This window comes from Mastigoproctus giganteus, chromosome 6 (assembly GCF_048544385.1).
Source record: "Mastigoproctus giganteus isolate SK-2022 chromosome 6, ASM4854438v1, whole genome shotgun sequence".
NCBI lineage: Eukaryota > Metazoa > Arthropoda > Arachnida > Uropygi > Thelyphonidae > Mastigoproctus > Mastigoproctus giganteus.
This window is the reverse complement of record NC_143580.1, coordinates 180,285,538-180,300,649: the sequence shown is the minus strand read 5'-3', so window position 1 is coordinate 180,300,649 and position 15,112 is coordinate 180,285,538. Positions and strand designations below refer to the sequence as shown.

The window sequence follows — 15,112 nt, the reverse complement described above, 5'->3', positions numbered from 1 at the left end:
ACTTAGCACAGTTCTCTCTCTCCAGATTAACCCAAATAAATCTGCACAAATGGTGTTCTCACTCAAATCACACCCAACTGAACTAAACCAGAAAATCCATGGAACCTCCATCCCTCCAGTAACCAAGCACCAAGATCTCGGGGGTCATCTTTGACTCTAAGCTCAGCGTTAAACAACATGTGGCAGATATTATATTCACAACAAGGTCTGCTGATCCAGATGGCTTGCCAAACAACACCTCCTTCATGTCAGAGTCTCAGTACACCATTCAATATATGTACTGGTTTCTTCAGCCAGTCATTACTTATGGATCTGAAATCTGGACGTCGGCAGCAAAAACCACGCTAAAAATCATCTCATCTGATGAGTACTGGCTTCTTTGGTGGGTGCTCTTCAAGCACAAGTTTCCACCTCTCACACATCAGAAATTATCAGACTTCTAAACTACAGAAAAGTCTCAGAACGGATCTTCATCTCCGCTTACTCGTTACCATTAAAATGATAGTGGATGAAATCAACACGTCAAGTTTTTGGCAGATATGTAGTTGTAGAATCCCCCCCCCCCCCCCCGAGACTCTTAAGGGCCTTCCCTTTTTTAAAGTCTGTGGCATGTAGGCTCAGGAAGGGCAACAGATTCCTGCCAATGGAGATGCTCCAAAACATCCAAGATATGGATGCTGACTACAAGAAATTCATTGAGGACAAAGCCTACAGAAGATGTATCATCAGGGAGCAGCTCTCATCTTCAACCAAGTGACTGTCACTATTTTTCCTTGATTGGTTTGTTGATATTGTAAAAAAAAAAAAAAAAAAAAATCTGTTTTCATGTGTTTACAACTTATTTTTTGTTTTTAGAGTTTTAGTTTGTTCCTTAACATTTTTGCTAATTGCAATAAAGATATTATATACAAAGAAAATGTGAATATAAGAGACAAATTGCTCGCTCGCATTTTGGATACTGCTGCCCTCATAAAGGAAACCCAAGATGACCTCAGAAGAACAACATGTCATATTACCACAAGAGTTGCAAAGTGCACTGAGGTTGGTGGTGGGATTTTTGAACATTTTATTGTGAACTGTAAAATATTTGTCAATTATTTGTGTTTTGTATCATTCAGAAAGTCAGCATATACAAACAATAAATTACTTATCACTTCAATACCTCTCATAATGGCTTTGTGCATACTAATTTCAAACAGTATCTCCGTATCCATTGAAAATTGGACATGTTTATATGAATTTTTTTACTTAGAATAATCGATACTATAACCTCCCAAAATATTTACTATTGCTCCTGAATCATCGTGTGTGTGTGTGTGTGTGTGTGTGTGTGTGTGTGTGTGTGTGTGTGTGTGTGTGTGTGTGTGTGTGTGTGTGTGTGTGTGTGTGTGTGTATTATTATTTTTTTTTTCTAGATAATAAGACTGCTGTTTTTAATGATGTTCTTTGGTCTTATTAAAGAATCTAGTGAATAAAAATATTAATCTCTTCAGCTTTGTCCAAAAGAGAGCCTCACATTAATTAACAACTCTTCTCATATAAACTATTTCCTCTCTGTCACACATGTTCAATTTTTCCTTCCTTTTCTATAGTTATTCCCATTAGCATTGTTCTTCCAAATTGATATCTGTAATTCCACTGTTCTCTTCCAAACCAGTCTAGATGCATGCCTCAACTAAATTCATTGAGAACTAACTTTTAATCTTCCCCATTTATCATTTCTACTTCTGTTCTTTTGAAAACAGAAATTCAAGTCTAATCAAAGAGTATCTTTTATCTTCTCAGATTTTATTTAGTACGTGGTACTAAATTATATGTTCTTATATCTTTCATGTTTGGAGTTATCATAAAAAAAATGAAATCAGAATTCTATGTCTTGTAAATTGCTCCATCTGATATTCTGTTTTCTTTTCTCCTTCTTTATAATATTATTTAATAAGTGTACTTACTATTATTTATTATCATGCTTCTGGATCTGCTGCAGTTTTAGTAGAAGTTATTGAAGCTAGTATTAGTAGTGACAAATTTTGCAAGGAAGCAGGCTTATGCACCATCAGCCAAACAAGAAAAACCTTCCCACATCACTTTTCCATTCCCTCTAATAATTTGTGTAATCTTTCTTTAAATTTGTTCAATCTATCTGCTTCCACAACACTGGATGGAAGTTCATTTCAACAATTGTTACCTCTGACTGAAAGCAAATTTTCAACACATCTGTTCTGCAACCATCCTTTTTCAATTTAAATTTTATGTTCACATATGTTTCATCTGAGAAAGAGTAAGGATTCCATCAACATAGTTACCAATTCTTTGGATTTGTGATGAAGATTTTCATTTTTACTCGATTTGACTCCTCTGGCTGACTATCATGATATAGTTGGTGACAAGTTTCTCCATCTTTTTTCAGAAAAACTGAAAAAAGATGGAGAAACAATAATTCAGTTTTTCTCTGTCTTTTTCTTTTCTTAGAAAAAAGTAGAACTACATTAAAATGGGAATCTTAAAGAATTTTGTGAATTTCTGCTGGTTTTCATTAACAAATTGGCTCTCAAGTGTGCTAGTGTACATTGAAAAATTTAAACACAGAATGATAGCATTGTTGTCTTAATGTGTGATCATTTCGTAGTATTTGGGCTATGTGAAACTAATTAGTCTTTCAGTAAAATGCCAAATAAATGCAATTTAAAATTTTGGAAGACACATGTAAGATTTTCCATATGTTGAAAAATTGCAGGGGGGGGGATGTGAGATTTCATAGTGACTACATGCCAAATGTTAGTCATATTTTGTTACAGAACATAATGTTTCTCTGAGTTGTGCCGATCATGCAGGCATGTTTTTCACATATTTGTTTCCCTAATAATTTCCCTAACAGATATATTGTACATTGCCAACAGCAAGAAAAGGTAGAGATTGCTCTGTAAAATGGCCCATTTCAATTGCTAAAGATGATAGTAATTAGAATGATTGTGAACTTCATTGCTACAGATAGCAGTAATCAGAGTTATTCCAAACTGTGTCCCATTGTGGCAACCTTTCATAATAAAAATCACCAAATCGAAAGAAGCTTCTCTGCCAGCATTGGAAGATGGCTACAGGGTACAACATTGGGCATCTTCTTTTTAACAAACTGAAAACGTGGAATTACTTCAAAAACCATGTGGCATTTATTGTTGATAATGTGCCTGTTAAGTAGGGCTAAAAGGAGAGATTGAGGACTGGTAAGAGGCTATCCTTTTTATCTGATTAATTTGTGTGTTGTAAGTGAAGTTGCATGCCTTCCTGTTCACTGGATGAATATCTGGTAGATAGTTTCTACTATCTAGAAAGAAGTACTAAAAGGAAAGAAATGCATGCCACTGAAGGAAAAAGTTATTTTTAAGCATGTGTGTACATGTTTTGTCTGTGTTTGGATACATATTCAATTAGACTGGTAAAATAGTGGCAACTTTTGACAAGTCTATTTAAAGAGGAGGTTAGAAGCTTATGAGGAAAGCTATATGAACACATTTCAGAATTACCAAATCGAAAAGTATAGCAAGCAATCACTAGTGAGTGGAACTAAGTCATGTCCACTTCTAGTTTGATTCAAAAGAAATTTTGAAAAAAAGATAAATTAATACACTCAAGGAGAAGTTTTTAATTACAAACATCTGGTTAAAGCAATCCTAAACAGGACAAGCAGTCTGTTAATTCTAGGCATGTTATCCCCATCAATGCAGAAAGTTTGATTTTCTCTCTTCTCGCTTGAAAAAGCAATTTGTTTGTTTCCTTTAAATGTTATGCTAACATTTGAAAATCTGAACATCGCTCTTGAATCCAACATACCTCACTTCACTATACTCCTAGATATGTTGAAGAATCTTACATGCAAGTGTAATGTGCCAACAGTTTTTAAACTCCCACTTCCATTTTAGAAGTTGATTTGCTTACCAAACTAAACCAAAAGAAAGATTCTAACTTAATCATAGACATTTCTACCACGAAGGTTATGAAGAGTCTAAAAAAAAGAGGAGACATTTTTCAATGGGAAATTGTTTCATGTAGTCAAATGCAGCAAGAAAAGTACTTCCTCTGTTGTTTTTTTTTTTTTTTTTTTTTCCTTTGTTTAGTGAGGAAGTACCTTATCATTGCATGTGACTATAATACTGCACAAATACCCATTGTAATCTGTTCTTAGAAATGCTGAGGAAGCATAAATTTCATCAGTTGGCAGTGCATCATTTTGAAATTTTTTGTGATCAAGTTTCCAGTATTTTGTGTTGTTAAAGACAAAGAAATGTGATGCAATAGATGTGTTTCAGCATCTATATTCTGTCAGTTTCAGTGTGAAAACCTACCTTTGAGAAACTAGTGCCAAAATGTTAGTTGGGAACAGAAAGGATGTCTGAAACCATCAAAAATGTATGATGGTGGTATGCATTTAGCATTTGCTATAGCAAAGAAGACAGCTCAATCTGTTGGGTGTTCAAAGTTTGAGCCTTTGAAACTATTGTGAAAGAACTGAGGTGTAATGGTCCTTGGTTGGGGAGCTGACAGGCGCACAAGAAAGCTTGAAATATAACAAATTATCCCAATTGATTCTTGGAATTTTAATAGTACCCCATAGCAGTGTTAATCATGTCAGAATATTCAGCCGGATGAAAAAAAGCTAAAACTGAGTTCAGATTTTCTCTTTCTAATGAAAGTTTGGAAATGCTCCTGAGAGCCAAGTCTACACATCAGGGACATTAATTCCTGTATATTACTGGCAGGACATCTTGGGCTGTCCTAGCAGCCTGTTTCCACTTTTAAAAGACCTTCATGTCAGACTGTATAATTACTCCTGTTTCTCATTCCCCACTACCTTAAATGTGGTACCACCCATTAGTTTGTTATTCTGGGATTACTGCTAACCATTGCATCTTGCATTTATCAATGTTAAATCTGAATTGCCATCTCTCAGTCCATCTGCCTAATTTTTCTAGGTATTGTTGTAGTGGCATACTCTGATTCCTTATTAACTACCCCAATGTTTCTCTCATCTACAAACTTAGGAAATAAGCTTGATGTGCCCTGATCAGTATTATTAATAAATATTGAAAACAGTAAGGGACTCTGTGATAAAACCTGAGGGATTCCATTAATAATATTTGTCCAAGAAAGGCAGTGGCCATTAATAACCATTCTGTCTCCTGCAACTCATCCATCCCTTTATCCATAGTAGTAACGTGCCCCTGATTTCACAATGTTCCAACTTTTTCAGTAGTCTTTCATCTAGAACAGTTTTAAATTTTTATTAATCTAAATATATAATCTCAAAATTTTCTACATCCAGTTCTTTTGTTGCTACATCATAGTTGCTAATGAGATTGATAAGACAAGACCTCTCACAAAAATCTGTGACTGCCATATCTGCATTCCTGTCAAGATGGTCCTATGTTACTTCTTTAACTATTGTAGGTTTCTGTATTACCTGATAATTTAATATTATGCTATGTATTTTTATTTTCTGTCATTAAGCTCATCACTTAATCTGACATCAATTTAGGTCTAAACTTTGAAAAAACCTCTTAATTTAGCTTGCTTTTATAGTATGGTTATCTATTCCGTAAAAAAAAAAAAAACCTCTTGAAGTTTCTGTGGAATTCATAATAAATTTATACACATGCATGTATTATAAAACAAGAAATACAGCTTAATACCTAGATCATCTGAAGAAAATTAGGTTATCTTATCCTTAGATATAATTTCTTCATTAAGGTTTTGGGGGATAGGTAAGTAATTAGTTTTTTTTTTTTTTTAATATAATTTGTGATATTTTATTGTTTTGCACAGATTTGCAGTTGTATTATACTCAAGTATGTTTTTAGGGTAGTGGGCAAGAAAAAGATACCCAAAAATTTACACCTCTTGTTAAATTGCTATTGTAGCATCTCTCCCTTTCTCTCTCTGCCTTTTAGTTTTATTAAAAAAAAGAAAAGAAAAAAAATCTTTTATTCATATCAGTTTCATTTGACCAATTTTAATGCATGGTGCTGTGTGATTTCATTTGACAAATTTTAAGGGACTTATTTATTATTTAAGCATAGCTAATGGAATCTGAATTATGGAAAATCTTATACTTTTATTCTTATAATTTTTCAGTTTCGACAACTAATATTCTTACAGAGGCACTACGTAAGTGCTTCTGTAAAAATTATTGCAACATAGAGAATCCAAGAGTATATCTTCAATTCTTTTGTGTCACGATTGCCAGAGGACAAAGAACTGCATTCAAAAAGCTAAATGGTCTATTTTATACATCAATTAGATTTTTTTGGATAATGTTTGAGCCTTATTATCCAACATATATTATGTTGGATAATAAGAGCAAATATCTATATTAAAAATAGTCTTATTATTAAAAAATATATATTTTTTAAAATATATATTTTTTAATATATATTATATATTTTTTAATATATATTATATATTTTTTAATATATATATTATATTTTAAAATTTGTCCAGTTCCTCCTTGAATTTATTAATTTATTTAAGCTATCAACTTCCACAACGGCAGATGGAAGTTTGTTCCAGCAATTAACCACCTGCTGGCTAAAGGCAAATTTCTGCACATCTATTCTACAACTGTCTTTCCTCAATTTGAATTTATGTCCCATTAGGTTCGTAATCTAAGCAAGTGGAAGAATCCCATCAGGATTCAGCATGCTCAACCCATTCAAGGCCTTATACACCTCAATCAGATCACCTCACAGGTGCCTGGTCTCCAGCTGCTGCAATTTGCAGAACTTAAGCCTCTCTTGGTAAGAGGGTCTCTTCATTCCCCTCACCAATCTTGTTGCCCTTCTCTGTACATGCTCAAGCAACTCTAAATCTTTCCTAAAATGAGGCTTCCAGACCTGTACGCAACACCAAGGCATGGTGACCTTTGCCTTATACAAAGGGATAATCACCTCCTTTTCCCTACTAGCAAAATTCCTGTATATCATTGACAATAATCCATGACTTTGGAGGGCCACAAACCATTGTAAAACCCATGATATTTTTGTCCCCCAAAAACCAATTTTCACCCCCTTGGAGGCGATATCGCCCCCTTGAGCTAGTCTGTAATCAAGTCACAAAAGAGATTAGGCAAGTAAAGGCAGATTATGAAAAATCTTTAGCAAAGGATTCAAAGAGGAACAGCAAAGACTTTGCTGTGAACTGTAGAGGGAAGGGAATGAATCAGATTGGTGCACTTGACATCGATGGTTTGATTGTTGATAATCCTGTTGAGGTAGCTGACAAACTGAATGAGTTTTTTGCATCTACATTCACATGAGTAATTCTGTAGGGAAGTGGAGGACGGAAGTATATTAAACTTTTAACAGGGATTTTGTAATAACTGAGAGCAAAGTAGAGGAGAAATAGTTGAAATTGAATGCAAGAAAGGCACCTTGGATGGATGGGATCTATCCAGTTATATTAAGAGGTAAGCAAACCCTTAGCCATAATTAATAGAGCTTCCTTGGACTGAGGGGAGGTCCCCATGGACTGGAGATGTGTAAATGTGTCCCCCATTCATAAAGAGGGATCAAAGGGTGATACGAGTAATTACAGACCTGTTAGTTTAACTTCTGTTTGGGGAAAATAATGGAATCACTGGTTAAAGAAGCACTGCAGGGTCATCCAGACTAGACTGCAGTTTTAGTTCAGACACAGCATGGGTTTGTTAAGGAGAAGTCTTGTCTGATCAGCTTGATTGGATACTATGATGTGGTCACAAAGGAACTGAATGCAAAAAATAATTTCGATATCAAATACTTAGGTTTTAGGAAAGCATTTGATACTGTTGCACATGGAAGACTACCATACAAATTGGAGCAGTATGGTATTAAGGGCAAAATGCTGCTATGAATAAAGGGATGGTTGAGTAGGAGAAGACAGAGTGGTAATCAATGGACACTGCTCTTCATGGACTAACGTTATTAGTGAAGTCCCCCAGGGTTCAGTGTTGGATTCATTGTTGTTTTCTGTATTTATTAATGATATTGGTGAAGGTATATCAGGCTTAATGTCTAAGTTTGCAGATGATATGAAGGTTGGCAGAGTTGTTAATGACAGTACGCTACTGCAAGAGGATCTACAAACATTGAGCCGATGGGCTTGAGAGTTGTCAACTGAAGTTTACATTGACAAATGTAAATTTCTGCATATAGGTAGCAGTAACCTCAGAGTAACATATCAACTGTCTAATACTACACTAAAGGGGTAGAGAATGAAAAGGACCTAGGGATAATTGTGCAATCAGATATGAAGTTTTCTGAGCGGTGCAGACAGTCTGCAAGAATAGCTCAATGGTGTCTTGTCAATGATATACAGGAATTTTTCTAGCAGAGATAAGGAAGTGATTATCCCCTTGTATAAGGCAATGGTCAGGCCATGCCTTGAGTACTATATACAGGTCCAGAGGCCTCATTTTAGGAAGGATGTAGAGCTGCTGAAACAAATACAGAGAAGGGCAACAAGAATAGTGAATGGAACAAAGATTTGCTCTTACGAAGAAAGGCTTGAGATTTGCAAGCCTTGATCTGGTGACTTGGCACCTGCGAGGTGAGGCTTGAATGGTTTGTGCAAGCTCAAAGCTGATGGGATTCTCTCTCTTGCCCAGATTAATCACCTGAGGGGACATAAATTTAAAACTGAGGAAAGACAGTTGGGCTAAGGTTAAGATAGCTCACATGAGAAGCATGCAAAAGTTCGATGAAATTTACTGGCAAAAGTACTTTGCCGTAATGGCATTTGTATTGTTGCTCGCTTGGTAAACAGACGGTGGGTGTTATCGGTCTGGAGCACAAGTTGAATCCCACGGGAGCTTGAAACACTCCCGAAGTGGAGAGGGAGTGACCTGACCTGTTTTTTTGTTTAGAATCACTAATTGAATCACGAACAGAGTCATATTAGAAGTTCTGGCGTCGTAAAAAATGTTCGTAACGTTCATATCGTAATTTCTTTGGTAAACTTTTTCAAAGTTTACCATGCTTCTTGTGTGGGCTTCCTTTACCATTGCCTTTTTTTTCTTAATAAACAGTTTATCCACTAGTCCACCAGTGATTCTAAAGAAAAAAAAAGTCAGGTTACCCCCTCCACTTTGGGAGGGTTTTAATCTCATATGGGATTCAATTTCTACTCCTGACCGATAACACCCACTGTATGTTTACTGAGCGAGCAACAATACAAATGCTGTTACAGCAAAGTACTTTTACTGGTAAATTTATCGAACTTTTACGTGCTTCTCGTGTGGACTTTCTTTACCTTCGCCGACAGTTGTAGAATAGATGTGTGGAAATTTGCCTTTAGCCAGCATTTGGTTGATTGTTGGAACAAACTTCCATCTGTCATAGAAGTTGACAGCTTAAATAAATTCAGAGGCAGAACTAGACAAATATTTTGAGCTAATGGATGGGTGAAATGGGAAGTGTTTTTTTTTTTTTTTTTTTGACTGATTCTGTATAAGCTTGCTTTCTTGCATCATATGTCTCTATCAATGCTAATGTGACAAGCCAAAACTGTGATCCAGTGTGCTGCATTCCAATGGTTTGAAGACCGCATGATCTCGGGACTGGCCACCAACTTTGCCAGACCTTATTTCTCTTTTTTTTTCTTTTTTTTTTTTTTTTTTTTTTTGTGGGGATATCTTAAAATGAGCACTTGTGAACATTTGTACTCATTTAAAGAACTAAAGGAGACACTGAGTTCATTACTAGCATTTCTGGGGAGTGCTGATAACATTCACTGTAGTGCTTTGCTGTATTTCCAAAATATGTCTTACAGCCAGACATGCAATTCTGTGGTTTCGGAACTTAAAAAAAACCTATACCATGAGTATTACTTATTTTCAAGATATATATTTTAAAATAAACAGTATGATCTTGGTTTTCTATTCAGTAAACCTGATCCCACCACCTTGTTTTGTAAAACTTGTGGTTATTCAGAAAATCCAAAGAAATGTTCAGTAATGTTCCACAATAAATAATGTAATACCATTGTAACTTCATGTTACATCATTTTCAAAACTTATGCTCATTTCTTTACTAATACCAAACATAGAAGTGAGGAAATTTAGCTTTAAGAATTTTACTGGACATATTTATAATCATTGCATGATGCATGCCTTACTGTGTTTTTAGTGGTATCTTTCAAATGTGTTTCACATGGAATAATTTGCCGAAATTTAGTTTTTGAGTACTGCTTTAATTTCAGATTCCACATGGTAGGTAAGTTCACAAAATATGCTGTGAAAAGGGCATGTTGATACAGGTGATTATAATGATAAAGTGACACTCCTGTGTTCAAAGATGATGTTATTCATATCACACAGTTTTACGTCCATGGGGCTCTTCTTGAGTGTCCATTGACTAGAGGACTTAACTAAATTATGATGATTTATTCTTATAGTTATTATTATTATTGGAAACGTGATGAAAGGAAGCAAAGCTTATACAGCAGCAGGTCTTCTGTAATGCAGAAAGATTTTATTTTATCATCAAGCAAAGTTTTTTAAAAAAAATGATCTTTTGCTTTTAAAATAGTTAATGATCATGTCTCTGATTTTTCCTTATTGCTTATTACATAATTAAAATATGTAGCCACTGTAATGATATGGTAGATTTTAATGTCACTTTGTGTCTTGTATGTAGCTTTAGAGACATAAAGAATAGTTATTGTTTATGGAGATATATGAAAGAACATGCAAGTGTTAGATGATTATCAGTAAGGACAGGCACTTGCCACAGGAAAAAAAAATGGCAAAAGTATGTTGTTTGGCATTACAGGAATGCAAATTGGATGATAATTTCCACCTCTGTTACCATGTGATTTCTGTTCTTTTCCTTGATTGGATTACTGTTTTAAATCCTCTGATCCCAATGCTAAGATCATGTCAGTAAAATCTTGTGGGGATGAAATCCTTCACAGTTAACTCTAAAATTTCATCCCTGATCTAATCCTTAGTTTACCAATGAGTATGCCAAGGCAAAAATGTAGGATATTGCAATTGGCTTGCCTCCAAATCTCCAGCATAATTTTTTGTCTACACTGAAGCTCACAACAATTGTAAAACAGTTATTAATCAATCCAAACTTTATTATGAACAGACTAAGAGTAGAAAACTTGCTTCTGATCCAAATGGTATTCAAGCATTCTGGTCTCTTGTCAGAGCTGCCCCAACTTTCCATCACTACTCCTGCCTTTGTTACAACCTGATGGATTTGCTGACCGGGCTAGCCGGGTGGGTAAAGTGCCTGCCTGGCAACCCAAAGGTCGCGGGTTCGATTCCCGCCTCGGGCTTGGATCAAAGTACTGAAAAAACCTTGGGAGGTGCATTTTGGCCACAGAAGCCTATGCGCCAACAACTACCAAAAAAATATATATATATATTTATATACAACCTGATGGTTTTGTTACATCTTCAACCAACGGCAAAGCTGACTTAGTGTATCCTATTTTTCTTCTAACTCTTGTATTGATGATCTTGGTAAACAATTTCTTGTCATACCTAATACAGTCCACTCAGTGCCTCCTGTGCTCTTCCTGCAGAAGTATGTGAGATGAATTATAATCAAACTAGATGCCAAGAAAGCTTGATGTCCTGATGGTATTTCTCCACTTGTTCTCAAATCCTGTGCTTCTAAGCTTGCTCATGTTCTGTGTTGTCTTTTTACACTTTCATATTCCACTGGTGTTGTTATTAGTATTAGCCATATGATGCAAGGAAGCCCGAGGCTTATGCTGCACCAGCCAAAAAAAATTCCTGAGTTACCCTGAGAGAGAGAGAATTAGAAAGGAATCACCAAGAAAGAGAAGAATGATGATATCCAGCTGAAAACCCTAGGTGTGCCAAGCCCCGTATTCACCAGATGTGAGCTTCTGTGTTTATCCTTTTGCTTGGAAATTTGTTCACATCCAGCTAGTTCCTATAAAAATGGGGAGTGGGGGGGTAAAATGCCTTCTAATTATCATCCACACGAGAAACCGTGCCCTACACAAACAGCCAAACCTCTCGAAATCCAGCACTGATTCCTTAAACGTTGTTCTTCATGTAATTCTCCAGTAGAGTGAAGAAAACATAAGTTCAGTCCTGTCTTATTTTTACTAATCTTATGTTCATCTTCAGTGACACTCAGATTTCTAAACAATATCACATCTCTATTAGGGATTACTCTGACTTCTAATCTCTTTGCATAAGCACATTGCAAATATTGTCTCCTCTGTGTCAAAAAATACTGGCGTTTCCTTTTTGCTCTTGGTGTTACTTTTTTTTTTTTTTTTTTTTTTTTCTTTCTTACTAACAACTACTCACCATACAACTTTCAATTCCACCTGCAATGGAATATTGTTCCCACATCTAGGGTGTTGTTCCTAAAATCTCTCTCAAGCTTCTTGACTTTGTTCAAAAGAGGGCAGTCAGATTAATTAATGACCCATCTCTTTGAAGTTTCTTTACTCTCTGTCTCATAAATGTTTAATTTCTGCTGCATGCATTTTCTATAAATACTTTTGTGGTTGCTGCTTTTCTGAATTGGCATCAGTAATTTTTCCAGTCTTTTCCAAACCAGTCCAAATATGTGCTGAAAGTCATCGGCATCTATTCATTGCCCAACTCTGAATGCATAGAACTAACAGCTTTCAAACAGGTGAAAAGCTGATTTTTTTTTTTTTTTTTTTTTTTTTTTTTTTTAATTGGGAAGTTCAAGAACTTTCCAATTAAAAAGAAAAAATGAGCATTCACATCTGTGGATGAGTAATAGGATTCTGAAGTTTCATATAATGATTCTTATATTTGTGGAGTGTGTTTTTTACTACCTTTTCTGAATTACTTTGCAGCAAATTATTCATAGTCAGATTTTCAGATTCAAACATGTAATTGAGTTTGACTTTCATCATAGAAAAAATTCAGGATAAAATTCCACATTTTGAATGAAACAATGACTTTGAACCATCTATTCTACAGTGTAATGAGCGGTGAGGGCAGAACATGTGGTTCCTTTTCATTTAAAACCACTGAAATAGGAAACAGAGATGACTCTTAAGTATGCTTACTAGTCTGTTTATGCTTGTAAAATGTTTATTTATATAATAAACCACCTTGAATTCAACAGGTAATTTGTGCAAATGACATGCTATAACAATTATTGTTACAGTCAATCAATCTCTCTTGATTTTTTTTTTTTTTTTTTTTGAGACTCCCATACTTTATATATATGTATGTGATATTATCAGTTACAAATGCAACTAAAACTAATTTAGAAATCCTGCAGTTTTCATAATTGCTTCACCGACAGTTTGTGGTTAGTTGTCTAAATTAGACATCTAACCACAAATGCCTGCAACCTAGAAATTGTGTCGTTGATGTGAGTAAGTGATGGGACAGCTAAAATAATTAATATATATTAATACGAGGGCCGTTCAGTAAAGAATAATCGTAATTTTTTATGAACAACTATACTGCTTGCTATTTCTAGCTGACCTGCAGAATTTAAGACCAAATCAAGCTGCATCACATAGCAACTGTACAGTTCACTCTTTCGCACAGTGTTGGTCAAGTTATGCCTGTTCAGTTTCACCTACATAACAGTGGACATGATATGCGAGGATAGTATGCTGCTTTCAGATTTTGTTCCCATCTCAAGTAAACATCAACTGAAGTGTATGAAATGTTAAAAGTGGCTTATGGCAAATATGCACTTCCATATATCACACCTCGCAAGTGATTTAGAATGTTTAAAGATGGATGTGATTCAATCACAAAAATTGGCTGTCCTGGAGCTCTAACCACTGCTGTCACCACAGAAACCATAAACACTGTTTCGTAATTGTGAGAGAAGATTGTTATAACAGTAAGGCAACTGCCAGAAAAATGTTAAGAATATCAGTAGGAAGCATGCATGGTATCTTTCATGACCAGAAATGTTAAGAATATCAGTAGGAAGCATTCATGGTATCTTTCATGACCAGAAATGTTAAGAATATCAGTAGGAAGCATGCATGGTATCTTCCATGACCATTTGTGCACGACACGTGTTTGTGCATGCTGGACAGCAAGTTTGCATGAAGGCTTGTCAGGAGCTGCAACGGATGGTTGTGAGGTTCTGCAGAGGGTGATAACAGTGGATGAGACGTGGCTTCACCATTTTGTCCTGGAGAGCAAGCAGCAAAGCTCTGTTTGGAAGTCTACGTCATTGCCAGCACCAAAAAAAGCCAAAAGTTGTGGTTTCTGCAGAAAAGGTTATGGTCATCTCTTTTTTTTTTTTTTTTTTTTTTTTTGCATTCAAGGAATAGTTTACCAACATGTTGTGCCACATCATATGACTGTTACAGAACCTTACTACAGAACCTGCACACTTTACGGGATAACATTTGTCACAAACAACTACAACTGCACAAGGGTGGGTGGATGCTACATCATAATACAGAACTTCACATTGTTAATACTGTCATTGAGTACTTAGCCAGACTTGCACCCTACAATTTTTTTATTCTAAAATAAAAGGAGCTGCAAGGAAAATGTTTCCAGTCATCAGAAGTTCTAAAGACATTGGAGGCAATCCTCAAAAAATGGCTTCCACCATGTTCTTGAAGAATGGCAGAAATATTGGATTAAGTGCATTTCATCAAATAGGAAGCACTTTGAAAAGGACCATTAAAATATGGATCATTAATTGATCTGTATGCTGTGGAAAAAAAATTGTGGTCATTTGTTATTGAATAGCCCTTATATCAATCGCATTAGTTGTTTCATCATAAGCTAAGCTAATTCCTTCATGCCAAATCATCTTTCTGCTGAGACTTTTTGCTTTTGAAAGCACAAAGCAAATAGATTTTGCAAATAGCTGAAGCCCACTGAGTCATGCCAGTGTTCTTCAGGTTGCCTTTGAGGTACAGTTTCATTACTGGATTGTCTAGTTAAGGGAACATCTGCACCAAACAGTGTTTTCTGTGAGATGTAACAATCAACCCTTCACCAGTTGGAAGCACAGCTTCAAAACATCTTGCTAACATCATTTTCTTTTCACCTTTTTTTTTTTTTTGTGCCTGTTAATATGTATATCTATTGACTTCTATCTGTGTACATATTGTATGAAACAGT

General features: G+C 35.4%; 1 protein-coding gene across 2 annotated transcripts in view; it reads left to right on the top strand.

Annotated features, from left to right (window-relative positions):
- Nucleotides 1-15,112, top strand: part of LOC150084783 (G patch domain-containing protein 2) — a 166,104-nt gene that overhangs the window by 19,211 nt on the left and 131,781 nt on the right. The gene's annotated exons all lie outside the window — the stretch shown is intronic.